Source organism: Cupressus sempervirens, chromosome 2, assembly GCF_028749045.1.
Source record: "Cupressus sempervirens isolate cs-2001-9-10 chromosome 2, ASM2874904v1, whole genome shotgun sequence".
NCBI classification, from domain to species: Eukaryota; Viridiplantae; Streptophyta; class Pinopsida; order Cupressales; family Cupressaceae; genus Cupressus; species Cupressus sempervirens.
In genome coordinates, this window is record NC_143119.1 from 274,873,748 (window position 1) to 274,900,691 (window position 26,944).

General features: G+C 34.7%; 1 pseudogene; it reads left to right on the forward strand.

Annotated features, from left to right (window-relative positions):
• Positions 1-1,376: 1,376 nt before the first annotated feature.
• On the forward strand, positions 1,377-26,944 carry LOC149572116 (acyl-coenzyme A oxidase 2, peroxisomal-like; annotated as a pseudogene).

A 26,944-nucleotide genomic window follows, 5' to 3' on the forward strand; every position in this document is an offset into this window, starting at 1 on the left:
CTGCAAGTTGCAGGTACCAGGTATTGACTTCCCTGAATTGCCAGGATGAGCGTACCCTATTATACTATCTCAATGATAAGAGAAGGGAGATAAATTCTCAAGTCCAAATCCCAAACCCTAAAACTATTTTTCCTAGTGAGTTAGGACAACTATCAGAGTTGAGCACCCACTGAATGTGTCAGATGACATATTTCATGATTTTTAATCCTTTAGACTGGTTTTGTATGAATTGTCCTATGATGGGTTTTCATATCTTATCATGAAGGTCTATGGTGAATTTTCTATTAATTAAGTCTTAACAAATAGATTTAATTAATAAATTAATTATTTGAGAAGATTAAATATCATGATTTTTGATATTCTGATTTATAATTAATTCAAGGAGAATTAATTGAGAGAAAAGAATTAAATAAAAAGAAAATTAGGAAATTAAAATAAATAATAATTATAAAATACTAATAAATTAATAAACAAATAATAATAATAAAATTTATCAAAATTACAATGGGAGTTATAAATATTTAAATGGAATTTATTTAAAAAGTAATTGGAGTTATAAGCTTGCATGGAAATTAATGTATTTCTCCATTTTTCATGTGTCAACAACACGGAGGTTAGTGCATCAATTGAGCACATGGTGTCTACAACCCTAGGGCTCATCAAAAAGGTTGGAAAAAGACACATGCTTAGTTGGTGACACCTTCCAGCTGGTTCTAGAAGCATTCTAGAGGTTTCCTGGGAGCTCTTTATATTCAGGCATTACTTAGAAGCTTGGAAATAGCGTGGATAGCATGGTTAGTGTGGAGAGCAATTGGAGCATTGGAGGATTCGAGAATTCTGAAGAAGGGAGCTTGCTCTGTGAGTTATCTGAGGAAGAGCGAGTTAGCATCAGAATCCGGGTAGATTCTTGTGAATTCACTTATGCTACTTTCACATCTTGTTTTCCCTATCTTCTTCGTGTCTTCCATATGTCTTCATTATGCATTTTCAATTTGGGCAATTAAAATTTATTTGAGGATTCTATATGCTTAGATCTGAAAATGACACAGGGTAGGGTTGCAATTCATGGACAAACCCATTAGAATTAGTTATTAGAATTTTTTGAAAAAAAACAAGTTTCATAGAGAGATTCTGAAAATGAAAGCTTGTATTCATAAATTATCATTTTTATAAATATACTGTGATTCTGTATATTATATATATATATACATATACTTATATATATATATATATATATATACATACATATGTATATATATAATATATATTTATATATTCATATGAGTTAAAAGTCAGATACTTTACTGTGGGCGGAAACGTTTTTCGCAAATATAAAATCGCACTGCGATTGTTTGTTTTTAAAAAAAAATATAAAAATGCACATTTGGGTGGGGGCAAAATTGCACCCTCGTACTCGTGCTCAGTATGGTCGCATGGTACCTGCTACACAGCGTACCCGCGACAGTAACAGTCACAGGGTACCTGCATCAGTAGGGTACCCGTGGCAAGTGTCACTTCAGTGACAGCCGACGGCTACTACAATTCGGCTTTGTTAAAGAAAATTTGTTATTCGATTTTGATTGTTATGAGATATGATTCAAAATTAATATTCGATTTTTATAAAATGTGAAAATAAATATTATATATTATATATGTATGTATGTATATATTTAAATATATATATATATATATATATATTTATATATGTAATATATATATATATATATATATTTATATATGTAATATATATATATATATATATATTTATATATGTAATATATAAATATGTTATTAAAAGATTTAAAATTGTTGATAAAAGATTTAAGAATTCATCTTTATAATGATGAATAGGTTTGTAATTTTATAATTTTAACTATTAAGATTTAATTAATAGTTTTAGATCATAAAATATATAAAGTATATGAAAATTAAAGTTGGTGGGAAACATTTTTTTTAAATATTATAATTGGAAACTGAAGTTTAGAGGGAACTTTTAATCCATCCAAAAATAGTACAAGGGGAAAAACGTACAAAAGGTTCCTTTAAATTCTTTCTCTAAACTTGGAAACATAAACTGAAATTTGGCATTTGAATTTAAATTTGAAAACTTAGCAAAACCAAAATATGTGTTTACATTGTTTATTCCTTATGCTAATGTTTTGGGTTTTGGGTTGACTAGTGTTGACCGGTATAGGACGTCTACCAAAGGCTTGGGGGTTATGTGATTGTGATGTCATGATGATGTTTTATTTCTCGATCTTTATAAACCCAAACATGATTATGTGATGGAATGCTCTATGTATTGGTTGTGTTTACTGATTGTTAAAGTTGAGAATCTTATGTTTGAGACCCTTGACTTAACCATTATTTTTGGTCATCGATCAGTTATCCTTGGTTATATTCTAGACGCCATGATGGGACTAATATGTGGATTTAATCTTGATGATGTCATGTTGTGACATGTATGACTCAACCATTTTGGAGTCTTCGATCAGTATGTTTTTGAGATATTCTTGGTTGCTTGTTGAGAACCAATGGATATGGTGATCTATTTTGAGATATATATTCTGGTTATTAAGAACCAATGGATACTTTGATTATCAGTGATACTTCAGTTGCCAATAGAGAGCTGTTGTAGTCATGATTTTCTATGGATATTGCTCATGGAGATTTGATGCTTTTATGCATATTTGATGATTTTATCATGGATATTTGATGATTCATATTGTGGATATTTGATGATTTTATGAATTTTCCTTATGATTATGATACCATGAGCATTAGGGTAGGATATCTGCATGTAGTGTCGGGAAGTGGCTTGCAATGGGGGCCGAGGCCCTAAGAGGCTGCCAGGGTAACTCATTGTAAGTTGGATTAATAAGTGATAACATTCACACTTAATACTAACTGAATGAACCTAAAAAGATAAGAGTTTTGGTTCTCGCCCATGCCTTGAGTGCTTGTATAGGCTAGGATGGGAGTAGAGAGAATGCATGGTTGCAACCTTGCATTCCATAGTATGCCTTGTCAGTATGAAAGGATACTAGTGGCCGCATGAGATCTGTATGGACCCATGGATTTTAGCTAACTGCCAGGGTAACTTGTACGAGATAAATGCGATGACACTTTCCTGCTTGCATAGTAGGTTCCTACATGTCATTGTGTGCCTCTGGGAAGTAGATGTCTGTTTTGTGATTGGAACCTTTGAGTTAGTATACTTTCAAGATTCCTGGACTTTAGAGAGTTATGCTATGTGATTTTGATAGCCTGTTTGGGACTTGAGATTATCTCCTCAGCACGGTCGGAGTGGACCACTTAGGTACCACGTGGTCGGGTGGTAGTGTATTTTCCACTCTTATCATTTGAGATTCATTGAGACATCATGGTTGATGCATCCTTTGTGATGGTGGATATGTATCCTTTCATTGATGATTAGCATATGTTAGATAATGTTATCTTATGCTTATATTTGCATGTTAGATTACTTTCTACATATGATGTTGTATTTATTAGGAGTGACATTCCTACTATGTTAATACCAATGATCTCTTCAATGATTTGGGATGTTACGCATGGAGGGATTGCTAGGGCCCACGATGGTCTAATGATGCTATTAATGGTTGGGAGGAACCGTGCACTTAGTTTATTTTATTTGATCTTTATGATGGATGTATATTACTTTTATGATTTCCTATCATGTGTATCATGTGATTATCTTTACTTAGATGTATCATGGATTAGAATAGAATGATGTACCTGGTTTCACATATGTATATTCTTTTAAGCCTTCATACCCTGTGACATGTACAGTGGATGAATGAGCATTTAGATATGTAATAATTAAACATTGGACTTATCATTATTATTTCATGTGGATGTTGTACTAGTTAGATTCATGTAAGTAATTCAATGTTAAGGGATCTTAAAGAATGTAACCTGTTGTGCATATTATGTTTACTCTCTAGATGGACATTGCTATTGCTTTCGTTATTGTGAATGAGTTATATGTGGTATTTACTTTCATGTAATTTTGAAAAAAAAAAAATGTTACCAAACTTAAAGAATTCTAAGTTAATTTTTTGGATTCCTTGGCGGGGCATTGCAACGTGACTATGGAAAGGCAACAAGCCACTAACTCTTCAAGAGAATTTTTCAGGTAGATATAAAGCATATGAGATCATGTTTTTTGGTATTTTGCTACTTACAGCCATGGAGGCCTAGTAGAGGAAGGCCATATGTAGTTTGAGTCAATGATTCAAGAGCATGTCATTATTCCTTTTTTTCTCACGATGCATGTATGGTAGACCTTCTTGGTTGTGCTAGCTAATTGGATGAGGCATAGAACTTGATAAACCATATTTCATTTGAGCCTACTACATTAATGTGGGAGACCTTACTTGCCACATGCAGAATCCATAATAACTTGGAGTCGGGTAAACACTTTGTAGAAAAGATTCTTGAGTTGGAAATACATCCTCCTACAATGTATGCATTGATTTCAAAAATACATTATGTAGCTGGTAAGTTCACTGTTGTAGAAAAAATGAGAAAATTAATGATATACAAAAGGGTGAAAAAAGAGCCAAGATTTAGTTTGTTTGAGTTAAATAACAGAGTTCATTCATTTGCTATCAATGATAGATCACATCCACAAATTGACAAGATCTATTCAATATTGGAGGAATCGATGTGGCAGATAAAGAAGACAAGTTACTTTCCTAACACAAATTTTTTTGACATTATTGCAAGCACCATGCCAGATAATGCAGGTTCAGATTGTATTGAATATGAATCTTTGGAAACTCTTCAAGTCATATCATTTGACTTATCCCAATGTCCAATGTTTCCAAAGGGCACGCGGGTCGTTGATCATGAAAATGCCTCAGAATATGATCTCATTTGCTTGCCATAACTGCAGAACATCCTAACATAAGGTCTCATGAATGTCACTTTTATAGGAGTGCAAATTATAGGCATAGTAAATGATATTAGAATAATCAAGAAGATGATATTGGCGTAATGTATCAATCTAGGCATAGAAGAAGGCTTATGAATCCACCAAAACATGTTTACATGTGATGAAATTTGAAATCTAACAACCATAAAACATTGAGGACGTCTAGAAATCCTCCCAGCATATATAGTGACAAATGTATATTAAAAATGGTGGTTGGAGGCCATGCCCAAAATGAATTTGGTGCTTTTGATTATATATCGCAATTATGAGTATGTTGCTGAGTATATGAAGTACGAAAGTAATTTACTCAATGACATACTATTTCATTTGAATTTTTATTGTATAAAAGATACAGGTGAACATAAGGTAAAAATAACATAATTTCACTTAGAGGGATTGACACTTTTCTGTTGTTTTCCTGAAAGAAACATCTTCATATGAGAACCAACTCATAGGATATGTGCTACATGGATATTGTTCAATATAAAATGAGTTGAAGAAGAATTTATTTGATCTATAAAAAAATAAAGGCTTTACAAACCAGTCTCTATAACATATGATCACACAGTGTAATATCCCCTTTTTAGCATTCATAGCATGATGTTGTCATTAACCTATTTCTCCACGGTCCCATAGGCTAACCAGGACATTAAAGGGGCTTAGAGGCCATTTGGCCTAGATAGTTTTAGTTGCAGGTCTTTCTAAGGGCTTTTGAGGCAACTTTAGGCATCTTACTATTTATAGTAAGTCATCTTGGGCATGGGTGGACATCCAGTGGCAGCAGTATGTCGATGGTAATTGTTTAAAATTGGCAAGAAGACTTGTTTATCATTGATAAGATTTGTTTTAAATTGATAAAGCTATTTTATAAAGTTAAATTTAAATATTTAACTTTATTAATGCATAGACTATAGTTTGTGGAAAATATCTTAAAATTAAAAGAGTCCCCTTTATTTTATAACACGTTGGAGACATAAGTTACATAAAGGGAGTTATGTTTTATCCCACATTGAGAAAACGAAGGATGGAGCTCTTGTGAGAACACTATAAAAGAAATGAAAGAGCTTCTTTTAAGCATGCTTGAGAAAATCAAAGAAATTGGAAAATTTTTTGGAGATCATGTCTCAATAGTTTGAAGGACGAAATCCCTTCAAGTTGAAAATCTTGATGCCATTGAAAGATATGGTCTTGAGATTCAATAGGGTAGCAGTCTGAAAAAAGAAGATACGAAAAAGCACCCCGAAAAAGCAGAATCAAAAAAGTATGCCGAAAAAGTAGCCCGAAAAAAGCAGAACCAAAAAAGCAGGCAGAAAAAGAAATCCATAAAAGTAGTTCAAAAAAGTAAATCTGAAAAAGCAGTCAAAAAAGAAAATCAAAAAAAGCAAAGCAGAAGGGGCAGCATTGTAGAAAATTATTACAACCATCTACAATCAGGTTCTTCACTTCTCATTTGGCATATTTTCTGAGAAATGTAGGTTTTCAGCCGAGTACAAAATATAGCATCAACACTTCACTATTTTCATATTGTACTTGTCTTTGTTTGCCATTTGGCATTATTAGTATCAAAGGAAGACAATGATTTTGCAATTGAAAGAGCATTGTAATTTTTAGACTATCTATATTGCAAACCTAGAGTTTGATGATCAACTTATTAGTTTGCATGCCAATTGTTTGACAAAATGTCAATTGGCTGTAAGTTCTCTTTTTGGCATAAACAATGTCATAATTTTGCATACTAAGTGTTTATATTAATGTCACTTGGTTGTAATTGCATAATGCCATCTTAGGTTGCATCCAAAGTATTTTTCATAATCACTAGTTGTTGTAGCTGCATATTGTAAGTAGTTTAAGTCACATATTTGTATTGAATATTGCCAAAATTAGTTGCACATTCATGTTAGGTCATTTTTTAGACAAATCTGGAGTCTTGTAAGCATTCTCTTTGATGCAAATCGAAACAAGAGTTATTGCAACAACCTAAAAAGTTATATCATTCATATGACCCCTTGTATGCAAAGTGTTTGACAAAATTCGTTGAGCTTTCATCAGCATTTTTGAGGGCAGATTTGAGGAGGGTCATTATAGTGGTATCAGAGCTTGCTTGCAAAGTGTTTGATGAAATGTCAAACAAATGAAGTATAAAGATTTTGGTGTTTGAAAAAGTTATAACCTATTGGGGTTATTACAGTGGTATCAGAGTAGTTTCCTGCCATCCTGTGGAGGTCTTATTGGGAATTTGGATTAGCCAGATAGAGAGAAAAATGTTTGACAAAATGAATGCCAGTCCAAATCAGGGAAAGGAAAGATTCTTACAATTATTAGACACCTTAGCATAGGGACAATGATCAGCAGAGAAAAGAGCACAGGAACAGAGTCAGAGATTGGAGCTTATGATGCAGATTATGGCTTGTCAAATGGGGTTGAGTGCTAACGTAGGTGGAGAAAATAATCAGAATGGTGATAATCAGAATGGTAACAATCAGAATGGCAATAATCAGGATGGGACACATAATGGAGGCGAACAAGTTGGAAAAAATTTCGTTCATGCACCCCAGCAAGCTAGGATAGTGAGTTCGAGGCCCATGATTCCCACATTTCCTCCTAGAGCTCCAGAGCAGCCTGTACTAGAGCCCCAGATCACTGATATACAAGACCATCTGAGGAGAGATTGGGAAGCTGGAGGTCCAAATTTTACTGCTGCAATTACCTTTAGAGAGTATATAGATGTGCGGATGAAGCATATGCCACATGGACATGATAAGAACTAGAGCTATGAGCTACAGAAGAAAGTAGGGAAACTTCAGTTACCATATTATGATGGCTCAGGAAAGTCTACAGCAAGAGCTTGGGTTCAAAAGCTTGACACATACTTACAATTGAACCTTATGCCTGAGGAAGAAGCTATTAAGTATGAAAAAATTCACCTGGATGGGTTAGCACACAAGTGGTGGCATCATGGTATGGTCACTATGGGTCATGCACACATTACCTCATATGTGGAGTTTATAGAGAGACTGATTGAATGTTTTGATAGGCCTAAGGATCATACTTTCTCTATGATAGGTGAAAACTTGTATGAGGAGTTTAACAGACATGCAGATTCGATACAGGGAGACTTCAGCACATCTTCAGGTAATGGTTTATTTGCATCATTTTCATAGGCAGAAGGGGTTTCAAATGTTGTGTAGGTTGAGCCAGTTGCATCAGAAGGTGATATCATAGGCACATTAGATTGCATGATTGACACAAATAGTGATTCCAATATAGTTGGGCTGGATGAAGTTACATCAGTTGAGGATACTGTCATGTTTGAGGATAGTATGGTTGATCAGAAAGTGAGCATTCAGGACTTTGCAGAAAATGAGTATCAAGCACAGTTGGATGCTTCTTCACATGAGATAGAGGCTAGTAGCTCTTCACTTGGTTTGGCAAGCCAGCTAAAGACAAAGGACAAGGATATTGTCACGACTTTATCTCATCATGACAGGATACATGGATTGATTAAGAATCAAATTTGGATGATTCAACTGCAGGAGAGACAGAAAGGAGTCACAACAGGTTCTTCTTGTGACGACTTACAACAGATCAAGAAAGATGTAGTGAAGAAGGAGGAGAAGGAGGTTGACCGACTTTTTCATGAGCTAGAGGATACTCAAAATTCCTTGGTGTGTACTCGGTTGGCTCTCCAAGATTCTAAGAGACACGTGGATGAGCTTTGTCTTGAGGTGAGTTCAGTTCGAAAGTTAGCACGTATAGCAGGGACTCAGTTTTCTTTTATAGTCGGGTCACATGATGATGATATGAGTATGTCTAGCATTCACACCCTGGATTCAAAGATTGTAGATAGGTGCGTGAAGTCAGTTGGTATTGTTCACATTACTTAGGTGAGAAGTTTACTTGAATTGCCAGCTAGTTTCCATTCATGGATTAGATGTTGGGATCCTTATCTTAGTACTTGGGATCATTTTGACCAGAGATATCTATCATTCCTTGGTAGTAGTATCTATTGCACCATCATGGAATTGATTAGTAGTTTGCTAGGTGTAGTTCTCATCCATGCCATCAACTTGTTTGATGCTGAAATTAGTTTTTACACACTTGTGTTGGGCATTGTTCATATATCCAGTCGACCATTCTTGTTGGAATGTGTTGATGATCTCTCAGATATGACAGAGTTTACAGAAGAGTCCCAATATCCGAGTATTAGAGATGATAGCTATTCTGAGGTTACTCCTTTGGACAGTGTACCAGGGATAGAGTATAGGAGTTCGACTAGTCGGCACAATCATGTGTCTAGTCAGCTAAGAGTTGGCGAGCAAGACATTTCTATCACTTGCGAGCATTTTGATGCTGCTTGTCAGTTGTTAGCAGTTTATGGATGGGGTTATCCTACTAGTGATGAGCAGGGAGGTAATTATCTTTCCTTGATAGAGATCCACTCTTTATGGGAGGCTATCCGGATTCTGAGACAAAATTATATGCAGTTGGTAGCCAATAGAGATTATCTTATGGAGTGGGGGAGTACAGCATACGATGCATTATTGGCCAAGGAAGATGAGGTGAGTGAGCTTACTCAGCAGCTCGAGGTGACTTTTGAGATTCTTGAGAGTACACAGTTGGCTTTTGAGGAGTCATAGTTTCATTTGGCTAAGGTGACCATGGAGTTAGAGCGATTTTAGTCTTTACCAGATTCTGTACAATCATAGACCGTGGTGTCTGGTGATCCATAGATGTCCATGGTCGAGGTTGATAGACACAGTGGAGATGAGGATATATCTGTCCATGACACTACTATTGGCATATTTGGTCCATTTCCACTAGAGGCAGGTTCAACTGAGTTGGGCGCTACAGCTGAGTATTGTGATATGTTTGACTTGGAGGGCACAGAGACTAGTGATGTTGTTGTTGATTCTACACTCTTGGCTATATCATCCTCTGACTTAGCTGATGATCAATCATAGTTGGTCATATCACGTCTGTAGGATGAGTCTTTGACTGAGATTGGTTCTTTTTACCAGCATTATACTAAAGGATATGTTCATCGGTTTTCTTTTGATCCATGTGTTGAGGAGTTGATGGCAGACAGGTTTGGACTGGGCTCTCATTTTTGCTATCTAGCATGTAATGACTATTCACCATCAGCAGTGCATGGGTGTTATGGTTATGAGACAATGGCTAGTAATTTGCAGAGTTGTGTTAACTGCAGCAGATGTACAGTGTGTGGATTCTCTGTATTTGGTGCAGTTTCATGTGGGAGTGGTCACTATTGTAGGAGAGTTGGAGTGTGCATTCCACATAACACGGTGGGTTGTGTGGATGGTGTTTATTATGCTGATAGTCTGGGTGATCTACTCTACTTGGGGTCTAATATTTTGAGAGTTTGTGCCTCGTGGGTTCCTGACTGTGGCAGCAGTGGATTTGGAGTTCAGTTGCACCGTGATTCACGATTCATTTATGGATTCCTCTTGGTTAATTTTCATAGGTTTTTGCAGGAGCCTATGTTGACTGACAACAATATAGTTCATGACTACATTTGGGATCTAGGTGGATTGATTGGATTGTTGTTCGGCCATTGCTTGGGGACAAGCAATTTTGGGAAGGGTGGACTGTAATGTCCCCTTTTTAGCATTTATAGCATGATGTTGTCGTTAGCCTATTTTCCCACGGTCTCGTAGGCTAACCAAGACATTAAAGGGGCTTAGAGGCCATTTGGCCTAGATAGTTTTAGTTGCAGGTCTTTTTGAGGAGTTTTGAGGCAACTTTGGGCATACTTACTATTTATAGAAGTCATCTTGGGCATGGGTGGACATCCAGTGGCAACGGTATGTCGATGGTAATTATTTAAAATTGGTAAGAAGACTTGTTTATCATTGATAAGATTTGTTTTACATTGATAAAGCTATTTTATAAAGTTAAATTTAAATATTTAACTTTATTAATGCATAAACTATAGTTTGTGAAAAATATTTAAATTAAAAGAGTCCCCTTTATTCTATAACACATTGTAGACATAAGTTACATAAAGGGAGTTATGTTTTATCCCACATTTAGAGAATGAAGGATGGAGCTCTTGTGAGAACACTATAAAAGAAATGGAAGAGCTTCTTTTAAGCATGCTTGGAAAAATTAAAGAAATTGAAAAATTTTCTGGAGATCATGTCTCAATAGTTTGAAGGACAAAATCCCTTCAAGCTAAAAATCTTGACGCCATTGAAAGATATGGTCTTGAGATTCAACAAGGTAGCAGTCTAAAAAAAGCAGATACGAAAAAGGAGCCTGAAAAAGTGGAATCGAAAAAGCGGAAGCAGCCCAAAAAAGCAGAACCGAAAAAGCAGGTGGAAAAAAATCTGTAAAAGCAGTTCAAAAAAGTGAATCTGAAAAAGCAGTCGAAAAAGAAAATCGAAAAAAGCAAAGCAGAAGGGGCAGCATTGTAGAAAATTATTACAACCATCTACAATCAGGTTCTTCACTTCTCATTTGGTATATTTTCTGAGAAATGTAGGTTTTCAGCTGAGTACAAAATATAGCATCAACACTTCACTATTTTCATATTGTACTTGTCTTTGTTTGCCATTTGGCATTATTGGTATGAAAGGAAGGCAAGGATTTTGCAATTGAAAGAGTATTTTAATTTTTAGACTATCTATATTGCAAACCTAGAGTTTGATGATCAACTTATTAGTTTGCATGCCAATTGTTTGACAAAATGTCAATTGGCTGTAAGTCCTCTTTTTGGCATAAACAATGTCATAATTTTGCATACTAAGTGTTTATATTAATGCCACTTGGTTGTAAGTGCATAATGCCATCTTAGGTTGCATCCAAAGTATTTGTCATAATCACTAGTTGTTGTAGCTGCATATTGTAAGTAGTTTAAGTCACATATTTGTATTGAATATTGCCAAAATTAATTGCACATTCATGTTAGGTCATTGTTTAGACAAATCCAGAGTCTTGTAATCATTTTCTTTGATGCAAATCGAAACAAGAGTTACTGCAGCAACCTGAAAAGTTATATCAGTCATATGACCCCTTGTATGCAAAGTGTTTGACAAAATTCGTTGAGCTTTCATCAGCATTTTTGAGGGTAGATTTGAGGAGGGTCATTACAGTGGTATCAGAGCTTGCTTGCAAAGTGTTTGACGAAATGTCAAACTGAAGTATAAAGATTTTGGTGTTTGAAGAAGTTATAACCTATTGGGGTTATTACAAACAGGTACTTTCTTTTTACTACCCACCATTCTCTGTCTCCTTGATCTATTAAACTTTGTTTGTAAACAATGGAGCGGTATAAATTCAATTTGATGTCATATGGTTTTATTATTTAATTTTATCCAAACTACAATAACTAACTGTCCCATGCTTTCCTCTGACAGAGATTTTTTATGGTGAAAAGTAATACAAATATAGAATTTATTTCAGCAAACCCACCTACATTATGTTAAAACAGGTCATAAACAACATAAAAATCAAAGTGATAACTGTTGTAATGTAGAAACTAGGGCAAAACAGAGTAAAAAAATAGAGATATATAACTAATAAACAACACTACATTAATCTATCTTGCTTACGTACACCAGATTTTCAAATATCTTCTAACAATGCACAACTTATATGTCCATATCACATATTCATACATGTAATACCAAAATCTAGAAACTCCTTTTCTAGAGTATTCTATATCCTAGAATGTTCTACATCTAATCTGGACTGTACAATGGAAGGCTCTAGGAAGTCTCTTCTCTAGATTCTTCTAGACAATCGTAACCCTTAACATCCCCCCTTAAGATTGGCTACAAAAAAATACAAAAGAGGGGAAGAGGGGAACATTATATGACTATCCACCCTTAATGTTCACCTCAATCATACCGAGCATACTCCGTAGCTTGAGAAATTTAGCCTCAAGCATACTCTTAGTAAATATATCTGTTGTTTGATCTTCACTTGGACAAAATTGAAGATTAACAGTATTTTCTTGAACAAGATCCCTGGTATACTGAACATCAATTTCAATGTGCCTTGTTTTAGCATGAAAAAGAGGATTGCTTGCAACTTGTATAGCACTTTGATTATCACAATACAAAGTAGTAGCCGAACTTTGTTCAAACCCAAGCACACATAAAAGATGTCGATGCCAAACTACTTCTTTTCCTGCTTCTTTTATTTTTTATTTTATTATATATGTAGTAGTCCATTGATATGATTTTGTTCAATTCCTTATACTAAGTATTGTTTAGTTACATTGCACAACAGCCCGTCAATTGAAAAGATCAATATCTTTCATAGATGCTCCATTCTTAAACACCACACATTTTCTTGATTGAAAAGTTAGGCATGATTATGATTTTGAGTACACAGTGCTGGATGAAATTAAGAAAATCATTTCTAAAGATTAGAGTGTCTTTACTATAGGCAGCATATTTGAAGATATGAGAGTTTGTATCATAGAAGGAGGTCACAATCCTCTCTAGGGAATTTATTTGTTTTTACTCAGCCCTGGGGGAGCTTAACGAGAGCCTATAATGGCAGTGAAGTGGACTATGATGGGGTGTGACCATAGAAGGTAAAGAATTAGATAGAAAAGAGAATCAAGACAGTTTGACCTTATGAACATGCAGAATTTAGTTAAGGCATATGGTGTTTATCATTGTTGAATGCTACTTTTCTTCCACTTTGTGGTACCAATTTGTGCGTTACATGTGACACCTCCTTTAAGTCATGTCCAATCACTGTTTGATTTACAATCCAATTATTTCTTCGTTTGCATGATTACCTTGTGCTTAGTCTTTTCAACTTATCTACTACTAGTCATCAATTTGAAAATAGATTATCAATAACCCATGGACAAAAGTCATCCTCAACAAAGCATATGAGAACATTCCTGCAGTCTTCATTGCATACATATTTCTTCATGATAAACACATGTAAACATACAAGTACCACCTACTTGAGTTACAAACTGGACTGTCATTTCTTAGAGACACTAATACCATGCTATGCTAGACACATCAATGGGCAAAGAGATAGCAACAGATGCATTTTAGAACACAACAATAATAAGGTACAACTCAATCTTTATTTTAATCATTATGTATTATTTGTAAAGGATTCCAGCACTACAACTAACTAAACTAACAACTAGTATTGCATATGCACGAAAATCAAAATCTGCATAAAGCTACGATTATTACATGAACATTTTAAAAAAAATTAAAATTTATTAAAAACACAATTTAGGAGCACATGGATGGATGCTTACTACATTGACTTGGATCTATAAACAACAGAGCTTATTTATGCTAAGATTTCTAGAATATGATTTGACCCATTTGCAATGGACCCCTCCAAGCCATCTTCAGTGTAAGAGGTCCAGCTGGTAACTCAAGAAAAGATAGAAAAATGGGAAAGAAACATTGTCTATTATAAAATAACATTCAGAGACGAATAATTTTTTCTGTCTTCTCTCACTATTACATATAATGCATTTCTAAGGGGCACACAGAAATGGCATATGAAATTCATCACTCATTCCCTTATTCCCTCCTCATTCTGAAAATGGGTAACATGTCTAATTCAGAATGTTGATGCAAAATCTCAAACATAGTTAAATCGAAAAACTAAAAATTATCATTCATAGTCTGTCTTCTCTAAAGAGATGAGCTATTGCTCATTGAAACTATAACTACTTAAGTACACGTTTCAATAAAATTCACAAGGAGAACAATGCCCGTGATGATTGTGATAAATCTATCAAAAATAAGGATACCAACGACAACTTGGTATAATATGAAGACATTATAGTTGGAGCTTTCTTAACTCCAAAATGGAAGTGCAAATTTTTTAAAGATAATTAAAAATCAGTTGAACAATGAGAGCAGGCCAAACCATGTTACACCAATATCCATCTATATTGTAAAAGTCATAATGGTCTCACATGGATGCAAGAAGATTCCATATAGTGCCAGCCACATAATATCAGTTCATAACTACTAGTAACAAAACATGCAGAACAATTTTTTATCCAAGGCAGTACTAATATAGGAATTATGCAACCTTAATCTTTGGTAACCTGCAACTCTTTAGTGTTTTGACCACATCAGTCATAGTAGGCCTGAAATTTCCTTCTGTACAAAGACACTAATAAGAAACCATTGATATTATCTTGGCACCCTTCATTGAATTCTGTCCATTCAATTGAGTATCTGTAACTCAAAATAATTTGTACTTATCATTCAGGTAAGGATTTTCAAGTAATTCTACTAGATTATGCTCCCTAATGCTTGTTTATATGTTGTAATTGAATTTGGACAATAGTGAGATATAATGAACCAAGGTCAAATACCCTTAATTTTTTTAAGAAACTTGATTCAAAAGGTCCCCTAATTATTTTCTAATTGTAAAACTTTATTGGGTCCAATACTCAGAGCACCACAACAAACACTATGCTGCAATTGATTATCTGGACTATATAGGCTGTTTTTCTATTATTGAATTGCACCACAGTGAGTATGACAGTAATAGTGTTTATGCTTACCATTTGGATTTTATTCTTTTAATCCCATCTTATTCATCATATTGTAAATCCTTCAAGTTCAATTATTTAGGGCATTCAGAGCACTACAACATTTGATCTGAACATAGATGAATTTGGCATCAACACACCAAATGAGAGAGAAACTAAATATTAAATAGGTAATACTGCATCCATTCAAATTTTGCCACTATATTTGCAAGGTTGATCTTACCAAGTGATGAATGTGCTCATGGTCTTGATATGGGAGTCCATGCTTTCATTGTGCTTCTCAGAGACCTCTTCCTGCGGTTGAAATCTGGGACTATGTCTACAAGGTTGACCTAAATGGAGATGAGAATGGAGCATTGAGGTTTCATTTAGCTAGAATTCCATGAGAAAACCTTCTCAATAGTTTTGGTGATGTTTCTAAAGATGGACAGTATACAAGCAACCTACCAACAATAAACAAAAGGTTTGTTCCAAAACTTGGAAAACTTGTTGGGGAAGGGTAGGCCTTACCTATGGGCTAAGTCACAAGATTTACTGAATTTTATCAATGAAGTTGTAATTTCAACAAACTTTTATCTTTTTCAAATTTCATCCAATTTTTATGATAAGAAGCTCACAATTTACCGTTGTGTTGTAGGCTCTTGTCTATTAATATAAGATTGTTATTAATAATATTAATAATTTATTTTAAAATTAATAGAGTTATTAATTTTAATTATTTAGTAATGTCAAACTATTTTGATAATTTTGTTGATATATTAGTTATATTTAAAAATAAATAAATTTATATAAGTCAAAATTACTGTCAATTTTTTCCAATTTTTTTCCCTTATCGAATTTCATCTGAATGCTATGATCAATGAACTAAAATTCAAATTTGAACCATGTAACTTCATACAGGTCAGTTGGGGTTCTCAAATAGTTGTTACAATAAAAGTCTGCTATTCATTGCTTTGATAATAGCTTTGTCCTCATTAACAACCTGAGATTAGTATTTTAGACTAGCAATCTCAGTAACATAAACTCATGCCTATGCTTGCCTCTCCATATGCATTTCATTTTGTGAACGAATATTTGGTAGGAAAATATGCTGAGATGAAAAAATCACATGATGAATAGGTTCTCACAGATGTTCATGCACAATCTTTACTGGTCTAAAGCTTATGTGACTTCCTATATGAAAAAGTTTGTAACTGTCTGTAGAGAAGCATGTGGAGGGCATGGGTATGATGTAGTAAATAGATTTAGAATTTTATGCAATGACCACGATATTTTTGAAACCTTTGAAGGAGAGAATAATTTTAATGTTAGATTTAATTTTGTTCATTTAGGCCCTTGAATATCTATTGGTAGTAGCAAACCCATTTATAGGACTGTTTGTTGTTTCTGTGAAAAAAAAAATCACAACCCTAAAATTTTCTTGGCACAAGGAGGTGTTGAGTGTCAGTGCCAAGTGAACTTGGCATAAGAAGAAGCCAAGTGAACTTGGCACAAAAGGGCAACTAGGCAAGTTTATGCCAAGTGAGCTCGCCAGTGTGGATTCCAAGTGAGCTTGGTCAGCACTGCAAGGTGATACTCGACAAAAGAGGTTGTCGAGTGAGCTCAGTAAACAAAATGAAACTGAGTGAACTCGATGAGGGTAGAGAGGGAGACTTGGTGGACTTGGTAAAGACAACACACCTTGTAAAAACCAAGTGACCTTTTCATAGACCTCCAGTCTAAACTTTTTCCACCATTTAAATGCTAAGAGCTGAAGGATGAAGCTTTCAACTATGAACTTCTCAAATACAAAAATACTATGCAATGATGAATAGAAGATTGAGACAATAAGGGCGTATGTGTTGGAAATATTCAAGACTAGCTAGGTTATTGAGAGGGGAGGGATGAATCAGTAAACTCAAAAACTTTATCAAGTTAAGATCTTAATTGCAATAATCCAATTGCCATTTAGTTCATTAAATCAAATATAACTACATGCATGAGAAACTAAAAATATAAAAAATTCATAACACTTTGAACACAACAATTTTGGTGACCTAAAAACCTTCCAAATAGAAAGTAAAACTAGGGTGGGGAAGATACCCACAAAACTTCAATAATACAGCATAAAGTTGGCCTATTAAGGCTTACAATTATCACTTATGATGATCTAACCTGTTAGGAGCAATTAGGATTTCTAGGTCCACCTTGTTAGAGGTTTTACAAACACACAATGAAGTATGCACTTGGTAAAGAGATTTTAGAAAAGACTATTAAGTCAACCATGTTAAAGGATTTGGACTAGTTCACCTATTAGGATGGAACAGTAGATCTCTAACTTGCAACTGAATTTTTGATAGAGATTCCTTGAAGTACTAATCACCTTTAGTGATGGGTATGACTTTGCTACTCCTTTGCTGATATGACCTTACAATACACTTTGTCTATTGTCGATTCACATTCACATGCTTCTTTTTCACATTATTATCACACATTCATACTGCCTTGGATATGATACAATACATTACATATATATCAATCCAATTTACATAATTACAAAGTCGGCCAATATACAAGTTAATACCAATATTACAAAGTCAACCCATATATAGATACTCAGGTTTTGAAGACTGACTTGGTGAAGTTTTGATACTCGGCATCCACTGTCATTACTCAACATCATCATGCACTTAGTAGAAGTAGAAGCTCAATCCATACTAATCATCTCAATATAGTCTTGAACTCGATTTGCACTAATGACTTGGTAGATACTGTGTATCTCGATAGAAACTGAATTACTCATTTACCATGACTGCACTTGTTAAACACTAATCATCACATAGCTCGGTTAACACTAACTTCACTTTACATGAACTGCTAGCTTAGTAGAAACTGTAAAGCTTGGTAACCACTAAAATGATTGGGTTGAACTGGTGGACTTCACACTGACTAATTCTACTCAGTTTGAACTGTTGCACTTCACACTAACTGAATTCCCTTGGTAACCACTGAAATGCTCGATAGGAACTGTAGTGCTTGGTGGCTACTGAATTACATGAAAAACACTGTAGATTGTTCAACAAGCACAATAGGCATTACAATTTGAATAAGTGTTGTCACTAATAACAAACTTGACTAAATGTCAACAATCTCCCCCTTTGGCATTAGTGAAAAATACACTTATTAGCCAAAACTTATATACATCACAGTATGGTACTAGCTCAGTATGGTATACTATTTTTGAGATTTTTGAGATTTTGTCTTTGTAAGTATACACAATATACTATATCTTCAAATTCTCTTCTATATACACTTTCTCCCTTTTCATGATTCTCCCCCATACAATATGTATAGTATAACAAATGTCTCTCTCCATATATACATACCAAGTGTCTCTCCCACTTTTTGACAATAATGCCAAAGATTTATTCAAAAGTCATTTACATGGAAACACCAATATAGGAAAGAAAATCAGAATGTACCTTAAGTATGAGTGCTATAGTCTTATCCCAGTTCTCTTGCAAAACGTTGCACATATGTAGAGAAACTTGCACTTCAATAGAGAGTTCTATTATGTGATCTACAATGGAGAAATTGTTGTCATGGATCAATGCTTTTGAATAAATAATATGCTTCTGCATTGTATCCATGATGGGAAGGATCATATTCTGAATATCTATCAGTGTAGACTGGATCCTTACTTCTTCTCTCAACAACTCTGATACCAATTGTTGGAAATATTCAAGACTAGCTAGGTTACTAAGAGGGGAGGGGTGAATCAATAACCTCAATTGTTTTAATCAAAATTAGATATTAATTTCAATAATCCAATTACCATTTAGTTCATTAAATCATATCTAATTGCATGCATGAGAAACTGAAAATATAAAACATTCATAACACTTTGAACACAAAAAATTTGGTGACCTAGAAACCTTCCAAATAGAAAGTAAAACTAGGGTGGAGAAGATACCCACAAAACTTCAATATTGTAGCATAAAGTTGGCCTGTTAAGGCTTACAATGATCACTTCTGATGATCTACCCTATTAGGAGCAATTAGGACTGCTAGGTCCACCTTGTTAGAGGTTTTACAAACACACAATGAAGTACGCACTTGGTAAAGAGATTTTAGAAAAGACTGTTAAGTCAACCCTGTTAAAGGATTTGGACTAGTTCACCTGTTAGGATGGAATAGTAAATCTCTAACTTGCAACTAAATTTCTCATAGAGATTCCTTGAAGTACTAATCACCTTTAGTGATGGATATGACTTTGCTGCTCCTTTGCTGATATGACCTTACAATACACTTTGTCTGCTACTGATTCAAAAATTTGCATGCTTCATTTTCACATTATTATCACAAATTCATACTACCTTGGATATGATACAATATATTAAATATATATCAATCCAATTTATATAATTACAAAGTTGGCCAATATACAAGTTAACACCAATATTACAAATTCATCCCATATGTAGATACTCAGGTTTTGAAGGCTGACTTGGTGAACTTTTGATACTTGACATCCATTGTCATTACTCAACATCGTCATGCACTCAGTAGATGTAGAAGCTCGGTCCATCCTAATCATCTCAATGTAGTCTTGAACTCGATCTACACTTGTGACTTGGTAGATATTGTGTAACTCGGTAGAAATTGAATTACTCATTCACCATGACTGCACTTGGTAACCATTAATCATCACATAGCTCAGTTAACACTAACTTCACTTTACATGAATTGCTAGCTCGGTAGAAATTACAAAGCTTGGTAACCACTAAAATTCTCAGGTTGAATTGTTGGACTTCACAATGACTAATTCTAGTCAGTTTGAACTATTGCACTTCACACTAACTGAATTCTCTTGGTAACCACTAAAATGCTTAGTAGGAACTGTAGTGCTTGGTGGCTACTGAATTACATGGAAAACATTGTAGACTATTCAATGAACTCAGTAGCCATACATAATTTGAATAAGTGTTGTCAGTAATAACAAACTTGACTAAATGTCAACAATATGCTTGCTTGCTTTCTTGCTTCTATTTAAATAATATAAAACTATTACAAAAACTAGAAGGATTCAACTTCACCCAGAAAACCTTAAAATCCTCAGACTGATAAAAATTTAAACTTATAGCACTAATTTCTACAGACAACAATGCTTGGAGCAATCACTACTTCACAAGTTGAATTAATAAAACTTACATAATGACAAAAGTATCCAACACATGCAACTACAATGATGAAAACTAAAACTTCCTTCTGTCTTCTAAACTCTAACTTGGTCTGTTGATCGACTTCCTTCTCTTCCTTATCTACGCTGTAACTCTACTACAACTAGTCAAATGAATCAGATTCATTCCTTTTTTTTTGCTACCAAAAAAATTTTCCCTCTTATTTTGAATTTGAACTCACCTACAATGCATTAATGTTTATGACCATTCTGTAAGCAACTAACCTACTACATTAAATATTTCAACACTACCCCTTTGTCTCGAGCCAAACAAACAAGGATCACTCCTAATCCAAATCAACTACACCAAGACACTCTTTTAGGTGTAAAAAAATTCAAATGCCTAATGGCTTTGTGAATATATCTACTATTTACTACTCAAACTTGCAAAATTCCATTTTGATATCCCCGTTCTCCACCAACTCTTTAATGATGTGATATCTAATCTCTATATGGTTGTTTCTGCCATGGAAGGCTGAATTCTTGGACAATGCAATTGAAGAGATGTTACATAAAAGATTGTGGTTCCATCCTCTTGCCTTTCATTCAAATCTATTAAGATACTCCTTAACCAAATAGCTTGACATGCTTCTGCATTTGTTGCCATGTATTCAACCTCTATTGTAGATTGAGCAACAATAGGTTGCTTCTTAGATGCCCATGAAATTGCACTTTATCTCATATGGAACATGTATCTGAAAGTGCTCTTCCTATCATCTAAACATTGAGCCCAATCACCATCTATGTAACCAACCAACTTGAAATCATTTTCTATAGTATAAAAAATCTCAAATCCCTCGATATCATTCACATACCTTAAGATCCTCTTTCTTGTTTTCCAATGAGAATCTTTTGGTGTTTCCATAAATTTGGAAATCAAACTTACAACATACATTATGTCTGGCTGAGTTGCAGTCAAATACATCAAACTTCCAACCATACTCTTGTATAGTGTTGGAGTCACACTTTTGTTGCAATCTTCCTTGCTCAACTTCAAACCTACTACTATTGGTGTTGGGTTTGCCTTACTATTATACATTTTGAATCTCTCCAAGATCTACCTTGCATATTTTTCTTGTGAGATGAAGATGCCATCATGCATTTGTTTTACTTCTATGCCTAGAAAGTAATTCAAGAGACTGAGGTCTGTCATTTCAAATTCATTCATCATGGCCTCTTTGAACTCACCAATTAGGAAATTATCATTTCTAGTGAAGATTGAATCATCTACATACAAGAAAAAAATCAACACATCACCATTTGTTGCTTTGATGTAAAGTATGGGCTCACCATCATTTTTTTTGAAGCCATTGCTCATCAAATATGAATCAATCTTGTTGTACCATGCCCTTGAAGCTTGCTTGAGCCCATATAGAGCATTCTTTAGTCTATATAGTTCGTGTTCTTCACCTACAACTTCATAACTAGGTGGCTACTCCACATAAACTTCTTCTTCCAATACACCATTCAAGAAGGTAGACTTCACATCCATTTGATGTACCTTTCACTTGTGTTGGGATACAATTTCTATGATAGCACACACAGTTTCCATTCTTGCAACTGGGGCATATGTCTCATCATAATCTCTTCCATATTGGTTCTTGTACTCCTTGACCACTAAATGTGCCTTATGCCTATCTATTTTTCCTTCAGTATTGCACTTGATCTTGTAAACTCATTTCACTCCAATTACTTGCTTCTTGGAAGAAAAAGTAGTTAACTCCCATGTCTCATTTCTTTCAATAACATCTATCTCCTCATCCATGACATTACACAACTTCTCTTCATTCATAGCTTCCTCAAAATAAATTGGATCACTATGAGAGAATAATGCAAAATTTACACTCTCATCATAATCATTCTCATACCTTTCATCTTGGTATATCTCCCTTAGACTTTTGATCTTTCTTGACAATAGGGAGGTGAGAGTGGGATTTGAAATTTCAATATTGTGGCTACTACTATTTTGCATACTAGCTCGAGGTTGTTTTGATGTGCTTGGCGCTGTTGCTTGACATATTAAGGGTTGCTTGTCTTTTTTCCTTTGTCTGCAATCCATGTTTGTTGCTCCATTTTCTTGTTGATCACCAATGTCATCTTATTCCTCTTCAATAGTAGGCACTTTACTTGAAGTGCTTGAGGATTCATCTACTGATCCATCCCATGACTAATTTTCAAGAAACTCCACATCTCTTGAAATGATGATCTTCTTGTTAATTGGATCATACAATCTATAAGCCTTTGATTCTGAGCTATACCCTATGAATATGCACTTCACACCTTTTTCATCCATCTTTTGCCTTTGTTCCTTAGGAACATGTGCATATGCTACACATCTAAACACTCTCAAGTGTTCAACTATCCATTTGTTCCTTGACCAAGCCTCAAGAGGAATATTGTCATGAACATAATTTGTAGGACACCTACTAATCAAATATGCTGCTATTTATAAAACTTCTTCCCAATATTTAGTTGGGAGCCCTTTCGCTTTCATCATGCTTCTTGCCATTTCAACATGGTCATGTTCTTTCTCTCAGCCACCCCATTTTGTTGTGGAGTATAACTGGTTGTAATCTCTTTTCTTATGCCATTTTTTTGCAAAAATTTACAAACATATTGGAAGTATACTCCCCTCCTCTATCTAATCTAAGGACCTTAACATAGTGTCCACATTCTTTTTCAGCCAAGGTTTTGAATTCAACAAATTTATCAAATTCTTCAAATTTGTTCTTCAAAAAATACACCGATATCTTATGACTGAAATCATCCACGAATATCATAAAATAAGTAATCCCCCCAATAGAAGTAGTTTTCATAGGGCCTACCAAATCAAAATGAACCAATTCTAACAATGCTCTAGCCCTTCTAGAATTTCCAAAATTAAAAGGAAGCATATGTTTCTTACCCAAAATACAAGCCTCACACTTGTCATAGGAATCTACTATGCTTGGAAAACCATCTACCATTCTTTTCTTGGACAAAAAATTTAAACTAGCAAAGCCAAGATGTCCATAATAGAGATAAAAAAGCCTAGAGGGGTCTTCAATCATGCTCCTAAGAGCTGATTTCTGATGTACTATCATACATGCATGATTGAGAGGTTTGAAACTGACTTGAGAAGATAAACATGTCTCTATCCTCAATAGGAACATCTGATTCTTTGTCATTTGGAATGCTGAAAGTAATCTGTTACTCCCATCCTTCTCATGAATGACACACTTGTTATTTCCCAGATCAGCACTTTGTATCCATTTTGAATGAGTTGTCTAACACTCATCATGTTGTGCTTCATACTGGGGGCAAAATACACATTCTATATCTCCTTTTTACCTTGCTTGGTGCAGACCATAATACATCATTTTCCCACTATGGGAATGGTTCCATTATTTCCCATTTTTATTTCAGACTTAAAGGTCTTATCAAAGAAAGAAAATAAACTTTCACTACCACTCATGTGGTTTCTACAACCGCTATCTAGGTACCATACCTCAAGGCTTCCTTCTTCACCAATGTTGCACATGATGAAGGCTATGGGATTGTTTTCATTTTCCATGTTCACATCAGCCACATTAGCATTTTGCTTTGACTAATCATCCTATTTCTTCCATCATTCACTTGCATAATGCCCATACTTATGATAGTAGTACATTCAACATTGCTCTTTTTGGAGTTGTAATTCTTCTTACTTCCTCGAGAGCTATTTTGAGAGGTGCTTGCTCCCTCTTGGTTGCTTGCTTGTCCTGAGATTTCTACACCAACATTATGTTGACCATTTCTTTCATGAACTTTACTTCTTGAGCCTTTATTGGAGCCATTTCTTCCTCTCCCCCTACCTCTTGAATTCTCTTGAGCCTTCAAAGAATGCTCTTGGGAAGTAGTTGCTGATCTATTTATCTGGTGCTCATGGGTTTGAAGAGTTTCCATCAACTCATCCATGATCAATGTGTTGAGGTCCTTTTCTTCTTCTATGGTCATGACAAGATTGTCATATTTCTAAGGTAAACTCCTCAATATCTTTTCCACAATCCTCTGCTCATCATAGTCTTCTCCATTTGATTTGAGCTAGTTTATCAAAGTGGAGATTCTTGAGATGAACTCTGTAATAGGTTCAGTGTCCCTCATTTCAAGGTTCTCAAACTCTCTTCTAATAATCTATAGCTTCACTACTCTGACCTTATCAGTCCCCTTGAAGTTCATCTCAAAGATGTCCCATGCTTCCTTTGCATAATTTGCTTTTTCAATCTTGGGGAAAACCATCTCTATCATTGTTGTCTCAATTAGACTTAATGCCTTAGCATCTCTTCTCTTTGAATCTTTCAAATAAGTCTTTTGATTGTTGGTGAGGGCAGCATACTAAGCTAGCTCTATCACACCATTGAACCCATTAATCACAAACTCATAGAAATAATTTGTAATCATTATGGTTTTCATCTTCTTTGCCCATGTATCATAATTGTTTCCATTAAAGGATAGTGGCTGCTGCCATATCTTTCCTACATCTCCTACCATGTCAAATATCCCAAAACAAACAAATACCCTAACTCAGTGTAGATGTGGGGCTTCAAAGCTCTGATACCATGTTTAAAATAAAATCACAACCCTAAAATTTTCTTGGCACAAGAAGGTGTTGAGTGCTAGTTTCTACTTAGCACCAATAGATGTCGAGTGGTAGGCAGTGGGTGCTGAGTGAACACAAGAAGAAGCTAAGTGAACTTAGCACACAAGGGAAACTTGACAAGTGTATGTCGAGTGAGCTTGATAGTGTGGATGCCAAGTGAGCTTAGTTACCACTGCAAGGTGATGCTTGGCAAAAGAGTTTGCCAAGTGAGCTTAGTAAACAAAAGAAAATCGAGTGAACTTGGTGAGGGAAAAGAGGGAGACTTGGTGGATTTGGGAAAGACAACACATCTTGTACAAACTGAGTGACCTTGTCACAAACCTCTAGTCTAAAATTTTTCTACCATTAAAATGGAGAGAGCCAAAGGATGAAACTTTCAACTATGAACTTCTCAAATACAAAAATACTATGCAATGACTAAAAGAAGATTGAGACAATAAGGGTATATGTCTACTTTCTTGCTTGCTTCTAGTCAAATAATATAAAACTATTACAAAATATGAAAGCATTTGGCTTTAACCAAAAAATTCTAAAGTCCTCAAACTAATGAAACTTTAAACTTATAGCTCTAATGGCTACATACAAAAATGCCTGGAGCAATCACTACTTCACAGGTCAAATTAATAAAACTTATAGAATGATATAAGTATCCAACACATGCAACTGCAAACATGAAAACTAAAACTTCCTTCTATCTTCTAAACTTTGACTTGATCTACTAATCAAATTCTTTCTCTTCCTTCTTTGCTCTGCAACTCTTCAACTCTACTGCAACTGATTGAATGAATCAGATTCATTCCTTTTACTCTCTTGCCAAAAATGTTTTCCCTCTCATCTTGAGTTTGAACTCACCTACCATGCATTAATGTTTTTGACCATTTTCAAGTCATTAGGGTGGTAGGTGGGCATTTGGCTCAAGGGGCAACTGAGTTGGTACATTAAATATTTCAACAATTTCATGCAGGCTATTGCTAATCTTAAGAAATAGTACAAATCAAATTTTTAAGGTGGATGTCACCTAGCTAGAACTATTTTAGATATATGACAAGGACATGTACCTTAGAAGAAAGCCTAGTTATTGCTCAATGAGAAGGAGAGGTCATTGCAAAATTTCAAATTCTAGCTAGATGCATTCAAGGTATGTCTATAATTCTTGGAGTCTATATATAAAATTTATCATCCCAAGAAACTATTTTTCCATTCAAGACCCACCTTGTTTACTCTATTGCATTTTTTTCATTCTAGTACTAGAGATCAAGAATACTACATAATGCTTCTATGTGTCTTAGGATACACTCAAAGAATCTTGGCAGTTTTGAGACATGTAATCAATGCTTGAACCATTTTTTGACACTCATTGATTCACATATATAGTTTATGATACTTATAAGACTTAAAGAGATTATTAAAAGGTAGGTATTCAAGAATAGTAAACATACTACACCATAGTTCTAATTAAGTCCCAATGAGAGCAGTGATTCCAAAATATCTATAAGGTGCCTTATAGTTTCAAGATTCTAATCATACTTCTGGCCTTGTAGCTATAAGGACAATAATGCTTGTATAGTATTGAAGCTACTTTGTGATCTTTATCCTTTAGAATGTATTTGGAAGGACATTGGAAGCTAA